General features: G+C 44.9%; 2 non-coding genes across 2 annotated transcripts; both read left to right on the top strand.

Annotated features, from left to right (window-relative positions):
- Positions 1-2,052: 2,052 nt before the first annotated feature.
- On the top strand, positions 2,053-2,359 carry LOC147703438 (Nuclear RNase P). The gene has a single exon (XR_015298575.1).
- Positions 2,360-4,776: 2,417 nt separating this feature from the next.
- Positions 4,777-5,083, top strand: LOC147703437 (Nuclear RNase P). Its single transcript, XR_015298609.1, has one exon.
- The last annotated feature ends 8,729 nt before the right edge of the window (positions 5,084-13,812 follow it).

Below are 13,812 nucleotides of genomic sequence, written 5' to 3'. Positions count from 1 at the left end.
TTTTCTTGAGGCCAATGAGATCTTGCATGCTACCCAGTCGGGTTTTCGTCCCCATCTCAGCACAGAGACTGCGCTCCTTGAGGTCTCAGAAACCATTAAAGGTGTTCTGGACTCTGGGGGCAAAACCATGCTGGTGATGTTGGACTTGTCGGTGGCGTTCGACACCATCCCCCATGATGGCCTTCTCGCAAGACTCTATGAGATTGGTCTGCGGGGGACGGTGCTCGGCTGGTTTTCCTCCTTCCTAGCCGGCCGCCGGCAAACGGTCTGGGCCTCGCCAGATTCCGCCGTGATGCCGCCTTTGGGAGTCGGGGTCCCACAGGGCTCTATTCTGAGCCCGACCCTATTCAACATCTTCATGACCCCGTTGGCGGCGTTGGCGGAGTCGTATGGGGCCCAGATCGTATCCTACGCCGACGACACCCAGCTCCTCCTCTCGTGTAAGAGAGGAGGAGACTTTGACGGGGAGAGTATCCGGGATTGCCTTGGGGCTGTTTTTCAATGGTTCCAACTGAACAGCCTCAAGTGCAATTCCGATAAATCCGAGGTACTCTTCTTTGGGTGCGACATAGAGCCAGACTGGCAGGCCTGGTGGCCGATTAATATGTTTCCTCCATCTTGTTCTTCCCAAGTCGCCAAGAATTTGGGGGTCAAGATGGATGCGAAGCTAACATTGAAATCGCAGATCCTTGGGGTGTCGGGTACTTGCTTCGGCATCCTTAGGATGTTGCGGAGGTTCCTCCCCCTGCTGTCTGAGGAGCATAGGAAACTGACAGTGCAGGCTCTGATCGGGTCCAGGTTGGATTATTCCAACATTCTTTACCTGGGCCTGCCAGAGTATTTGCTGCAGCGGCTCCAAGTGGTGTAGAACGCTGCCGCGAGAGCAATCTTTGGATTAAATAGACGGGCCAGTGCATCGGGCCTGTTGAAAACCCTGCATTGGCTTCCTATCCGGAAACGGATCGCCTTTAAGGCTTTGACTCTGGCCTATAAAGCTCTCCACGCGGTGGGAGCAAAGTATCTTCAAAAGAGACTGGTCTTCTACCAACCGACCCGGTCTTTGAGGTCGGAATCCCTGTTTTTGGCGGTTGTTCCGCGTGTGAAGAGAGCCCGCCTGGGAGGTCGCTCCTTTGGACTACTGGCGCCACAGTTATGGAACTCTCTGCCGCTCGCTTTGCGGGGAGCTTCCAGCCTTTTAGCTTTCAGAAAAGGCCTTAAAACCTGGCTGTTCACCCAGTAGCCTGTTTCTCCTGTATGTATCTGTTTGGCCTTCTGTCCTTTTCTTTTTAACGGTGTTATGTTATTGTGTTGCAGCCCTCCTTTTCCATAAAGCGCCGGGACACTCTTTTTGAGTAGCCGCGCGCTATACAAAAGAATAAATAACATAACATAACATAACACTGCGGTCATGACCCCCTGAAGAATGCAAGGGCACGCAGTGCAGATCACAATGTACCAAGGACATAACTTTACCCTATAAAGAAAAACCAAGATTTTGCCTGGCTGCCTTCCCCCTGGTTTTCATCAATTCAAAAATATAGCTGGTAATTTGCTTAGAGTAAACAGAAAATCAGAGACATGACGGTAAGCATTTTCACAACTGCTAACAAATTTAAAGAAATAATCTAAGTACCTTTTTAATATACTATCAAATAGTAGACAAACTTCAATTGAAGCTCCTGTGATCTTGCTCTTCTTTTAATAAGTGCCAAAAATCATCAAGAATTTATCTTAAGAGATATTTCCTGAATCTAGACTACTAATCACTGCCTATCCATTAGCATTAAATGTGCACCACTCTTCAGATTGGCATGTAAATGAGGCTGAATATGAATGATGCATTATGCAAATGAGCATTGATCCTTGTGTGAGATAGACTAAACTTTTCAATCAAAGTGTTGCTTTTTGTGCAATTTTGCATCATGTTTTTATGGCTGCAGTGACAGTAGTGCTGCAAACGAGATGAATCAAATTCCCGTCATGCTCACCGGATGAGTGTGAGTAACTTGAAAACTAACATATATATACTGCATTGATGAGTTTGAGCATTAGAGCAGAGGAAGCTCAACATAGAGGTCACTGGCTGAGTGCATATGTTACTCCCTCACCTTAGGAAAGGTCTGAGACAAGAACTAGTCATCTTCCTAGCAGGTATCTCCTGAGCAAGGAGAACAAGCAACCAGAAACCTGTGGCTGGCAGCTGCTGCAAAAGAGGTTGTGCTGGGGCACGTTTCTGATTCCCTGATCAGCTGATGCTGTACTCCTGGTATTGGAAGTGGCTTGTGGTTGGCTTGGCTGAGTGCTATGGTTGAGATGAGACAATGTCTCATTACCCAATTCAGACTACTCTTCATCTGCTCATATTTTTTCCTAAATTGAATATGCATCACACACTATACTGTAAGTGCTAAGAAAAAATGACTAACCGTGCTTTTCTTCAAAGTACTACTTTGTTGTCATCAAACAGAAACACTGAATAGATCTCATATCATCATTATTTCAACAGCATGCTTTATTAGCATTTTCCTGGATGTATTCTTCACCAAATATAGACAATTTTCCACTCACTTCATCAATGCACTGGACATCGATTGTGTATCCATCCTGTAACACACAGCATTTACGTCAATTTCAAACACTGTCAATGCAAAGATGAATCAAAATTCTACAGAACATATGTTTAGTGTGCCTGAAATGTACTGTGTCAATCATAATAAAGTCTTTCTTTCAACCTTTTTTTCTGAGTTGCATCCAAAATAAAAGGAACGTTTTCACAAAACTGGACATTTGGCAACAATTCAGACAATCGCCCTCCATTTTGTGACTTGTTTGCTTACTGACCATGTGCAATAACGCACTATAAACTGAATTTTGTAAGTTTAAAACATCTATTTTTCCCTTTCTACAAAAAATGCTAAATTCTGTTTCAATTGTCTATTAGTATTTCAAACATATTTCCTGGCATTCACTTCTAAATTCTTGACATCAGGGACTATTCAGACAACAGTTTCCATCTCTATTAGGCATGAGACTTAAAATGTGTAGTATTTTTTCCAACTTTCAAGATGAGCTCCCCTTTATTTCTTTCATAAGATTTGGTATAGCCGGTCAGCCACTAACTTCTTTGAAAACTCAGAACTGTACTTAAGTACATATCCAGGCAATTATCAAAGTATCCTGGAGACCGAAAAGTCATGGACCAACAACCAGGTCTGAAGAAAGGTAAGCGGTGAGAGCATCAGTGGCACAATGCAACTGGATAAAGAGGGTATCAGGTTCACAATCCATACAGTTTGGAATATGAGCTAGGATGCAGCAATAACAGGCTTCAAATATCAAAGAGTTGGAAGGTTTTTCTGAGGCAAGTAGAAGTCCTAAGTGAGAAAGGATTTAGAATGTCTGTATTATCATGTTTTACAGCATTTGTAATGCAAATCTCAAAGGAATAGATATTAACCTCAGAGCAGTATCCAAAGCCCAATGGCAGAAGAGACCAATGCAGAAAAATGGCAAACGTCCAGGTGGACAGTGACAAATAATAGTCCAAAAGAGAATTAAGAAGTTCTCCGTGAATTGCAGATAAAGGTGGAATTTTACAAGCAGGTCAAAAAAATATAGGCAAGGAGGGACAGGAAAAGCTCTAACTAATGGAGATTTGGTGGCACTAGGAATGTTGAATATAAACATAAGCAAAGTTAAATCTTTAGTTGCATTAATTGGAGCTGGAATGAAATAAAAACAAATGACAGCAAGTGGTGATTCTCCTGAGTCTAACGATGTGCGATTAATTGAGAATAGAATCTCTGAACCAGGGCAGCATTTCTACTGAGTCTTAATTTGTCGGGTGGAGATGGAAAGGCACCGTAATTAGAGAAGAAGAAGTAATGGGAAGCTAAATAGATCTTTGAATGAACCTATTTTTAAGGCGTCTAGGACAGAGCTGAAGTGTACTTTAATTGAAAGGTCAATGCTCATGCATGTGGAATTCTTCTGCCAGTTTACAGTGCTGTGGAGGGCAGTTAAATAGACATCTGCCTACTTGTCAACTTCTGAGTCTTCCGTGATTTAGCCTGAGCAGGAGACATTGCTGCACTGATGCCCCACTCCAGCTCTAGTCTACAAAAGCACTGCGGTCATGACCCCCTGAAGAATGCAAGGGCACGCAGTGCAGATCACAATGTACCAATGACATAACTTTACCCTGTAAAGAAACACCAAGATTTAGCCTGGCTGCCTTCCCCATGGTTTTCATCAATTCAAAAATATAGCTGGTAATTTGCTTAGAGTAAACAGAAATCAGAGACATGACGGTAAGCATTTTCACAACTGCTAACAAATTTAAAGAAATAATCTAAGTACCTTTTTAATATACTATCAAATAGTAGACATACTTCAATTGAAGTTACTGTGATCTGGCTCTTCTTTTAATAAGTGCCAAAAATCATCAAGAATTTATCTTAAGAGATATTTCCTGAAGCTAGACTACTAATCACTGTCATCCATTAGCATTAAATGTGCACCACTCTTCAGATTTGCATGTAAATGAGGCTGAATGTGAATGATGCATTATGCAAATGAGCATTGATCCTTGTGTGAGATAGACTAAACTTTTCAATCAAAATGTTGCTTTTGTGGAATTTTGCATCATGTTTTTAAGGCTACAGTGACAGTAGTCCTGCAAACGAGATGAATCAAATTCCCGTCATGCTCACCCTATGAGTGTGAGTAACTTGAAAACTAACATATATATACTGCATTGATGAGTTTGAGCATTACAGTAGAGGAAGCTCAACATAGAGGTCACTGGCTGAGTGCATATGTTACTCCCTCACCTTAGGAAAGGGCTGAGACAAGAACTAGTCACCTTCCTAGCAGGGATCTCCTGAGCAAGGAGAACAAGCAACCAGAAACCTGTGGCTGGCAGCTGCTGCAAAAGAGGTTGTGCTGGGGCACGTTTCTGATTCCCTGATCAGCTGATGCTGTACTCCTGGTATTGGAAGTGTCTTGTGGTTGGCTAGGCTGAGTGCTATGGTTGAGATGAGACAATGTCTCATTACCCAATTCAGACTACTCTTCATCTGCTCATATTAATTTCTAAATTGATTATGCATCACACACTATACTTCAGGGCCAGATGTAGGTAGGCCGTTACCGATCGGTAACGGCCGAAAATACCGATTTTGGGCCCTTACCGATCGGTATACAGCCATCGAGATGTAGGGAACAAAAAAATGTCAAAATCGGAGTGAAAACCGAATCGGAATGAGTACCGAATGGAAAAGAATCCGATACGTACATACCGAAAATCGGATATGTAACGAATCGGTAACACACCGAATCGGATGCAAACACCGATTCGGTCAATGTACCGATTCGGTAGACACACCGAATCGGAAAATAACCGATTCGGTCCATGTACCGAATCGGTAGTGACACCGATTCGGAAATTATCCGAATCGGTCCATGTACCGAATCGGTACTGACACCGAATCGGAAATTATCCGAATCGGTCCATGTACCGAATCGGCAGACACACCGAATCGGAATAAAGCCGATTCGGTCCATGTACCGAATCGGTAGATACACCGAATCGGACATGAGCCGAATCGGATAACCTACCGATTCGTATGAATCACCGATCGGGAAATTCCCCGATTCCGACAGATGGGGAGATGTAGGGAGGCACAGAAACACCGAAATCGGCTCAAATTCGGTAGAATTCACTCGGTATTTACCATGGATTACAATCAGGTGGTAACCAACTCCAACCCATAAAAACAGCCCCAAAATGCATTGCAACTTGCATGATGGCAGCTTTTTATGTCATTGCGAGGCGGCTACGGCTACAGCAGGAAGGACAGAGGGAATGGCAAAGAAATGAACAGGTCTACAGACAGAGGATAACCCTGTTCATGCTCACAGAGGCAGAGATCCTACAGAGATACAGGCTGGACTCTGACACCATACTTGAGCTCATCAGGGACCTCAAACCATTGTTGGACCACCACACCCCAAGGGCACACGCCATCCCAGCACACGTCCAGGTGCTATGCAGCCTACACCTGCTTGCGTCTGGCAGCTATCAAAGTGGAGTTGCAGCGGCAGGAGGGGTGACCCAGAGCAGCCTGTCAAGGTTCTTCCACACATTCGTTGACGCCATGATACACAGGATGGACCAATACATCTCTTTCCCTGCAACCCACGCAGAACTTCTACAAACTAAAGCTGACTTCTACCAGATGGCACAATTTCCCCAAATCATTGGCTGCATAGATGGCACGCACATTCCGATTTGCCCACCAGCGGACACAGAATACATATACCGCAATCGGAAGTCTACACACACCATCAACGTGCAGGTGATCTGCAATGCGAAGTGCACCATTACAGACCTGGTAGCAAAATTTCCAGGGAGTACCCACGACTCCTATATTTTCCAACAGAGCGGCATCTATGCACGGCTGATGGCTGGCGAATTTGGGGAAGGATACCTCCTAGGTGAGACACATCATCAGACCCCCATAACACAAAGTAGCTAGGTGGAATACATGTATGCATGTGTGTAATGTTACCCCTTTCTCTTCCAGGCGACAGTGCATATGCCCTCCGCTCATTCATACTCACCCCTTACCTCAACCCCTCCACACCCAGCCAAAGGAGGTATAACCGGGCCCACATACGCAAAAGGAATGTCGTCGAACGGACCTTTGGCATCTGGAAAAGTAGATTCAGATGCCTGCACAAGAGTGGAGGTGCAAGGCAGTATACCCCCATCACCTGCTGCAAGATCATAGCTGTATGTGCAATGTTACACAACCTTGCGGTGAAGAAGGGCACTGAGGTGGAGTTGTCTGACTACGAGGACCATGACGACGATGAAGCTGTGCCACTGACACAGCCAGCTGGGGTGTGTACGCCAAGTGATGGCAGATACAGACGTGAGGAGATTACAGAAAACTATTTCTGAGTGAGTACAGATGCACAGACAGGTAAATGGTTGTGGTGAAAAAGCAATTTTTAATACTGTTGCAACACAGTTACTGCACTGATGTGCAACACAAAAAAGGTGAAATAGCAAAGAAAACAAAAGTCTAAGGTCCAGGTTGCCTCACCCGCCCTTGCAAGGCTATTTCTTTGAGCGCTTGGCAGCCCCACTGGGGTGTCCCTCAGCCCCTTCAGAATGACCAGCGGCATCTGCGGAGCGCCTGGTGCTCCTGCGTGGCTCGGACGCAGCGCTGGCCGGGCTGCTGCGGCTGCTGCTGTCCCCAGCATCCCCCAGGTCCAGGGCAGGATTTGCGGCAGTGTTAGAGATAATCATGGCCTCCATTGCAGTCGTGATGCGGGCCATTCCCCTTGCTATCTCTGCGGTATTTTGGGTGAGACTAGACTCCATGTTGGCACCGCGCTGACAGAGTTGTGCCGTTGCAGCAGCAAGGCGGCTTATGGAGCGGTTCTGCACCCGGGCATCCCGACTGCGCACCAGCTCATGCTCCTCCAGTCTGCCACATAACTGAGTAATGGCAGTGGTTAGCCTACCTAAACCTGCTGCTACCTCCTTGTTGGAATCCACAAAGGCCTGAAATCCTTTCACCATTTCCCCCATCTGCAGGTTGTGCTGCAGGAGCTGGCGTTGGCAGGCCATGATGGATTTCGCCTGCTGCCTTTGGATCTTCACCATATTGCCTTCGAGGCCCAGGAAGACACTGCCCTCCGGTGCTGGTGCTGCAGTGGTGGAAATGGCACGGCGCCAGGTACTGCTGCTGCCGGCCTGCTGAGTGGTATAAACAAACAGTGGTCCGAGACCTATTATTTTAAACACGTAAAAAATCACAGTTTTAATTTTTAAAGGCGTATGTTAATTTAACCACCCTGATCAATTAATGACGGAAAATAGAGAATAGGCAACAGCAACAAACTCAAAGTATAAGAACAATATTTTTAATGCATTGTCGGGATTTGAACCGGAAACACAGTACACAATATTTCAATCTATTGTCAGGTTTTTTGAAGCGGAATCACAGTTCACAATATTATGTACTTTTTTTGGGTATTGTCCCGTATTTAGAACGTGCAGTAGAGCAAAAAAGAGGTGTCAAAGAAAGGTGAAACGGGATAAAGTGAACAGAAAGGAATCACACAGATTTAGGAGAATATATTTCAAGCAATTCAAAAGAAACACCAGCCAGATAAGGCCGGATCCATATATCCTGGCCACTTTAATTATTCAGCATAATTTCCCGAATTATTAATGGACAACTGATGTCAAGAAATGTCTGCACTATATCAACAAGGGTGATATAGTTAGTGGTCCAGGTTAGTTATTGAAATGTCGACGTTTCGACTCGACTAGCGGCCATACGGTCGTTTTATTCCTGGGCCATGCGAGTCTTCTTCAGGACGGGTGGGGCGGGACAATAGGGATCTCACTGGTGATCCTGTGAAAAATAAAAACCCATTAGGGTTCGGGCTGTTGCCTGGTTGTTAAAAAGGGGGGGGAGAAGGGCAGAAATTCCAAGGATGCTTACCCTTCTTGAAGAAAAGGTCGTTATTCCCAATTCACATAGACTCAATCATTACGCTTTCCAGAGGAGTTATCCAAGTAGTCTGGAAAATCAAAGTGGAGCCCATTTTTAATACCTTATATTGACCTAGTATACACATCAGGCGGGGAATACTGTTATTAAATAATTACCTCTGCGCTCATATTAGGTTCCTATCCGATAGGTGATCATGTGGCACTACATGTCACAATTTTCAAGGTCCCAATCGAAGGTATTGGGTAGTTTCAAAGTCAGGCACCTCCTCGTGTGATAATGAATTAGTCTGCAAACAAATAGAACCAAGTGGTGAAGAGAGCATCCCAATTATGGCGGTGTGCAGAGAATCATGGGTACAAGGGGTGTCAAATACCTGAAAGCCTGTGTTTTCTTTAATAGGGAGGTCGCTTGATCGATGTTGGTCAAAAAACGGGCCTCTGAAAAGAGAATCCCATGTCGATTATCGCGTTTTTTTCAAGGTCTGAGCTTAGCTCATATTAGCATATGCGAGGAGATCACACGGTTATGCTTACCGAAATGTAGGTTCGGGATCGATTGGGGAGGCACGCGTCTGTCAGGGAACCTCAGGGGGAATGCTCGGCGAGTAAGCCGAAGCGTTGCCAAGCAACCCTGTTTAGTGAAATCCAATCGCATCAATGCTAGTGGAAAGCAAAGACGGACTAACCCGTTTCTTGTATAGGCTCTATGCGCTATTAGTCCCAGTCAGTTAAATGGGCATATAACTTATTTAGAGCATCGCGGAGTACATAGAGGCATTTATGCGACCTTAGAAGCAATATGGTAACATTTAGGCACCTAAATGACCCGTAGTCATTATATACGATTTAAGCCTAAATAACGATGCATAACGGGCATAACCCACTTGTGGCTGAGTGAATTATCCTGTTGTGTGTGTATGACCCCCCAAAGACACATTATCCATGATTAAAACTGCATTGTTGGCGAAAAACGGCGGCCATTTTGGGTTGGGGCGCCGGATAGCGCGGCCAATTGCCCAACATTGAGTTCATAGTATTACATAATTTAAAACCAACCATAATATACATAAGTATCTCAACCATTACTAATGTAGTGGTGTGTTTGCTTGGATGATAACATATTTACAGCATAGGATAATAACATATTTACAGCATAGGATAGACAAACCACAGTAACTTAGTGTTTCATGTAAACAGATAATCTTCCATAATATTTGCAACAACGGACAGACAGACAATGTAATAGTGTGTTTGATGATGACATATTTTCAGCATAGAATAGACAACCAACAGTAACTCAGTGTTTCATTTAAACAGATAGTGTTCCATATTATTTACAGAATCGGACAGACAGACAAACAAAAATGCAGTTCCTCATATAGTCAATTATCGATAAGAGGACCCAACTCAGAGGATTGCAACCTGTCTATTAATCTCCTCTAACTCGTTGAGCCCCTTATGTGCCGTGTTTAGAAGGTATATCCACCGGCACTCTCTTCTGCTCAGAATGCTCTGTAATTCACCTCCTCGTGGGTTTTCATGTACCTTTTCTATGACCCACCATCTAATACTGTCAGGTGGGTGTTGAAATGTCGTGAAATGTTGTACCAGTGGAGCTCCCTCTGTTTTGCATCGTATCCGACTGACATGTTGGAGAATCCTGCACTTGACACGCTGTATGGTCTGTCCCACATACATGAAGCCACAGGGGCACCCACCTGACAGTATTAGATGGTGGGTCATAGAAAAGGTACATGAAAACCCACGAGGAGGTGAATTACAGAGCATTCTGAGCAGAAGAGAGTGCCGGTGGATATACCTTCTAAACACGGCACATAAGGGGCTCAACGAGTTAGAGGAGATTAATAGACAGGTTGCAATCCTCTGAGTTGGGTCCTCTTATCGATAATTGACTATATGAGGAACTGCATTATTGTTTGTCTGTCTGTCCGATTCTGTAAATAATATGGAACACTATCTGTTTAAATGAAACACTGAGTTACTGTTGGTTGTCTATTCTATGCTGAAAATATGTCATCATCAAACACACTATTACATTGTCTGTCTGTCCGTTGTTGTAAATATTATGGAAGATTATCTGTTTACATGAAACACTAAGTTACTGTGGTTTGTCTATCCTATGCTGTAAATATGTTATTATCCTATGCTGTAAATATGTTATCATCCAAGCAAACACACCACTACATTAGTAATGGTTGAGATACTTATGTATATTATGGTTGGTTTTAAATTATGTAATACTATGAACTCAATGTTGGGCAATTGGCCGCGCTATCCGGCGCCCCAACCCAAAATGGCCGCAGTTTTTCGCCAACAATGCAGTTTTAATCATGGATAATGTGTCTTTGGGGGGTCATACACACACAACTGGATAATTCACTCAGCCACAAGTGGGTTATGCCCGTTATGCATCGTTATTTAGGCTTAAATCGTATATAATGACTACGGGTCATTTAGGTGCCTAAATGTTACCATCTTGCTTCTAAGGTCGCATAAATGCCTCTATGTACTCCGCGATGCTCTAAATAAGTCATATGCCCATTTAACTGACTGGGACTAATAGCGCATAGAGCCTATACAAGAAACGGGTTAGTCCGTCCTTGCTTTCCACTAGCATTGATGCGATTGGATTTCACTAAACAGGGTTGCTTGGCAACGCTTCGGCTTACTCGCCGAGCATTCCCCCTGAGGTTCCCTGACAGACGCGTGCCTCCCCAATCGATCCCGAACCTACATTTCGGTAAGCATAACCGTGTGATCTCCTCGCATATGCTAATATGAGCTAAGCTCAGACCTTGAAAAAAACGCGATAATCGACATGGGATTCTCTTTTCAGAGGCCCGTTTTTTTACCAACATCGATCAAGCGACCTCCCTATTAAAGAAAACACAGGCTTTCAGGTATTTGACACCCCTTGTACCCATGATTCTCTGCACACCGCCATAATTGGGATGCTCTCTTCACCACTTGGTTCTATTTGTTTGCAGACTAATTCATTATCACACGAGGAGGTGCCTGACTTTGAAACTACCCAATACCTTCGATTGGGACCTTGAAAATTATGACATGTAGTGCCACATGATCACCTATCGGATAGGAACCTAATATGAGCGCAGAGGTAATTATTTAATAACAGTATTCCCCGCCTGATGTGTATACTAGGTCAATATAAGGTATTAAAAATGGGCTCCACTTTGATTTTCCAGACTACTTGGATAACTCCTCTGGAAAGCGTAATGATTGAGTCTCTGTGAATTGGGAATAACAACCTTTTCTTCAAGAAGGGTAAGCATCCTTGGAATTTCTGCCCTTCCCCCCCTTTTTAACAACCAGGCAACAGCCCGAACCCTAATGGGTTTTTATTTTTCACAGGATCACCAGTGAGATCCCTATTGTCCCGCCCCACCCGTCCTGAAGAAGACTCGCATGGCCCAGGAATAAAACGACTGTATGGCCGCTAGTCGAGTCGAAACGTCGACATTTCAATAACTAACCTGGACCACTAACTATATCACCCTTGTTGATATAGTGCAGACATTTCTTGACATCAGTTGTCCATTAATAATTAGGGAAATTATGCTGAATAATTAAAGTGGCCAGGATATATGGATCCGGCCTTATCTGGCTGGTGTTTCTTTTGAATTGCTTGAAATATATTCTCCTAAATCTGTGTGATTCCTTTCCGTTCACTTTATCACGTTTCACCTTTCTTTGACACCTCTTTTTTGCTCTACTGCACGTTCTAAATAATAGATTGAAATATTGTGTACTGTGTTTCCGGTTCAAATCCCGACAATACATTAAAAATGTTGTTCTTATACTTTGAGTTTGTTGCTGTTGCTTATTCTCTATTTTCCGTCATTAATTGATCAGGGCTGTTAAATTAACATACGCCTTTAAAAATTAAAACTGTGATTTTTTACGTGTTTAAAATAATAGGTCTCGGACCACTGTTTGTTTATACCAATACGTTACCCAGGTCCAGTACCGTCTGGGTCACCCCATTTCTTTAATGGCCTGCTGAGTGGGCTGGGGGGCCACTGGTGGGGGTGTGGTGCTGGCCGGGGCCTGAGCCCCTGCTCCCAGGACAGGGTGTACTGGAGCCACAGCCATGATCGTGGCAGGAGCTGGTGTAGGTGGAAGGAGGTCCCTTGTCGGGGAGTTCTCTGGGGAGAACTGCAAGGGGGGTGTGCTCGGCATTTGTGGGGAGTGAAGTGCATCAAAGTCAATTGCCAGGTCTCCCTCAATACCCAGCCCTATGGTGTTTTCCTCCTCCTCGTCCTCGGCAGCCTGACTCGTGCTCGGCCCTGCGAGTGCAGTTGTAGATGGTGCTGCTGCCTCTGTTGTCAGTGGTTGTCCGCCTGATGGTGCCCCTAGGTACAAAGAAGCATTTGTAAATTGGGTGCCGATGTATTACAGTCAGTACAATTAAAGCATTCCACATGTCCTTGCATCTCCTTAGAATATGTTCCACTGTTTCCTGTCTTGTGATTCTGCACTGCCATATTTTGCTAACTTCTGCTGACTACATGTACCATGATGCTTGTCTCTTGTATGTTGGTTACAGTACTGTGCTGGGGTTTGGCTGTGCATTGTGTCTAATGGGGAGGTGTCTGGTAGGGTGTGTCATGATGCGCATGCTTCTTACCTGTAGCTGTAGCTCTGGCTGAGCTGTCCAGGGTCCCAATTCCGGTCACGCTCTCCCTCTCAATGGTGGTGGACACCATTTCCTCGAGGTCTGTGAGGGGTGGCGCCGGGTTCCTGCCTCCACCTGTGACTCCAGCCTGCCTCTGGATCTCTGCCATCTTCCGTTTGGCCAGGCTGCGGATGTCATAGAAGCGCTTCTTCAGCTCATCCAGGGACCTGGGGGTGACACCCACAGCATTGACCTTTTGGGCGATTTCGCTCCAGAGCCTCCTCTTGGTGCTGTCTGGCACATTGAGGGACAGCTTTCCGAATAGCTGCCCGTGCACCCTCACCACCTCCTCAACAAACACCTGCAGCTCAATGCTGCTGAACTTAGGCTTCCTCTTCTGGGTGGACTTCTGGCTCTCACTCTGGTTTGCTATCTTGATCAGAACAGTTCACTACCTCCTACTCCCACTGCTGCTAACTGTGAGTGTTCAGCTCAGGCTGGCTCTCCAGAAAGTTCTTAATTAGCTGCACCTGCCAGGGTTGCCACTCCCTGTTTGGTTGGGGGAGGGGGAGCCACCTCATTGGCTGAATCGGCTTTTACCGAATCGGCTTTAACCGAA

Source organism: Lissotriton vulgaris, chromosome 7 (assembly GCF_964263255.1).
Source record: "Lissotriton vulgaris chromosome 7, aLisVul1.2, whole genome shotgun sequence".
Taxonomy (NCBI): Eukaryota; Metazoa; Chordata; class Amphibia; order Caudata; family Salamandridae; genus Lissotriton; species Lissotriton vulgaris.
Note: the sequence above shows the minus strand (reverse complement) of the source record. Positions and strands in the feature narration are given on the sequence as shown.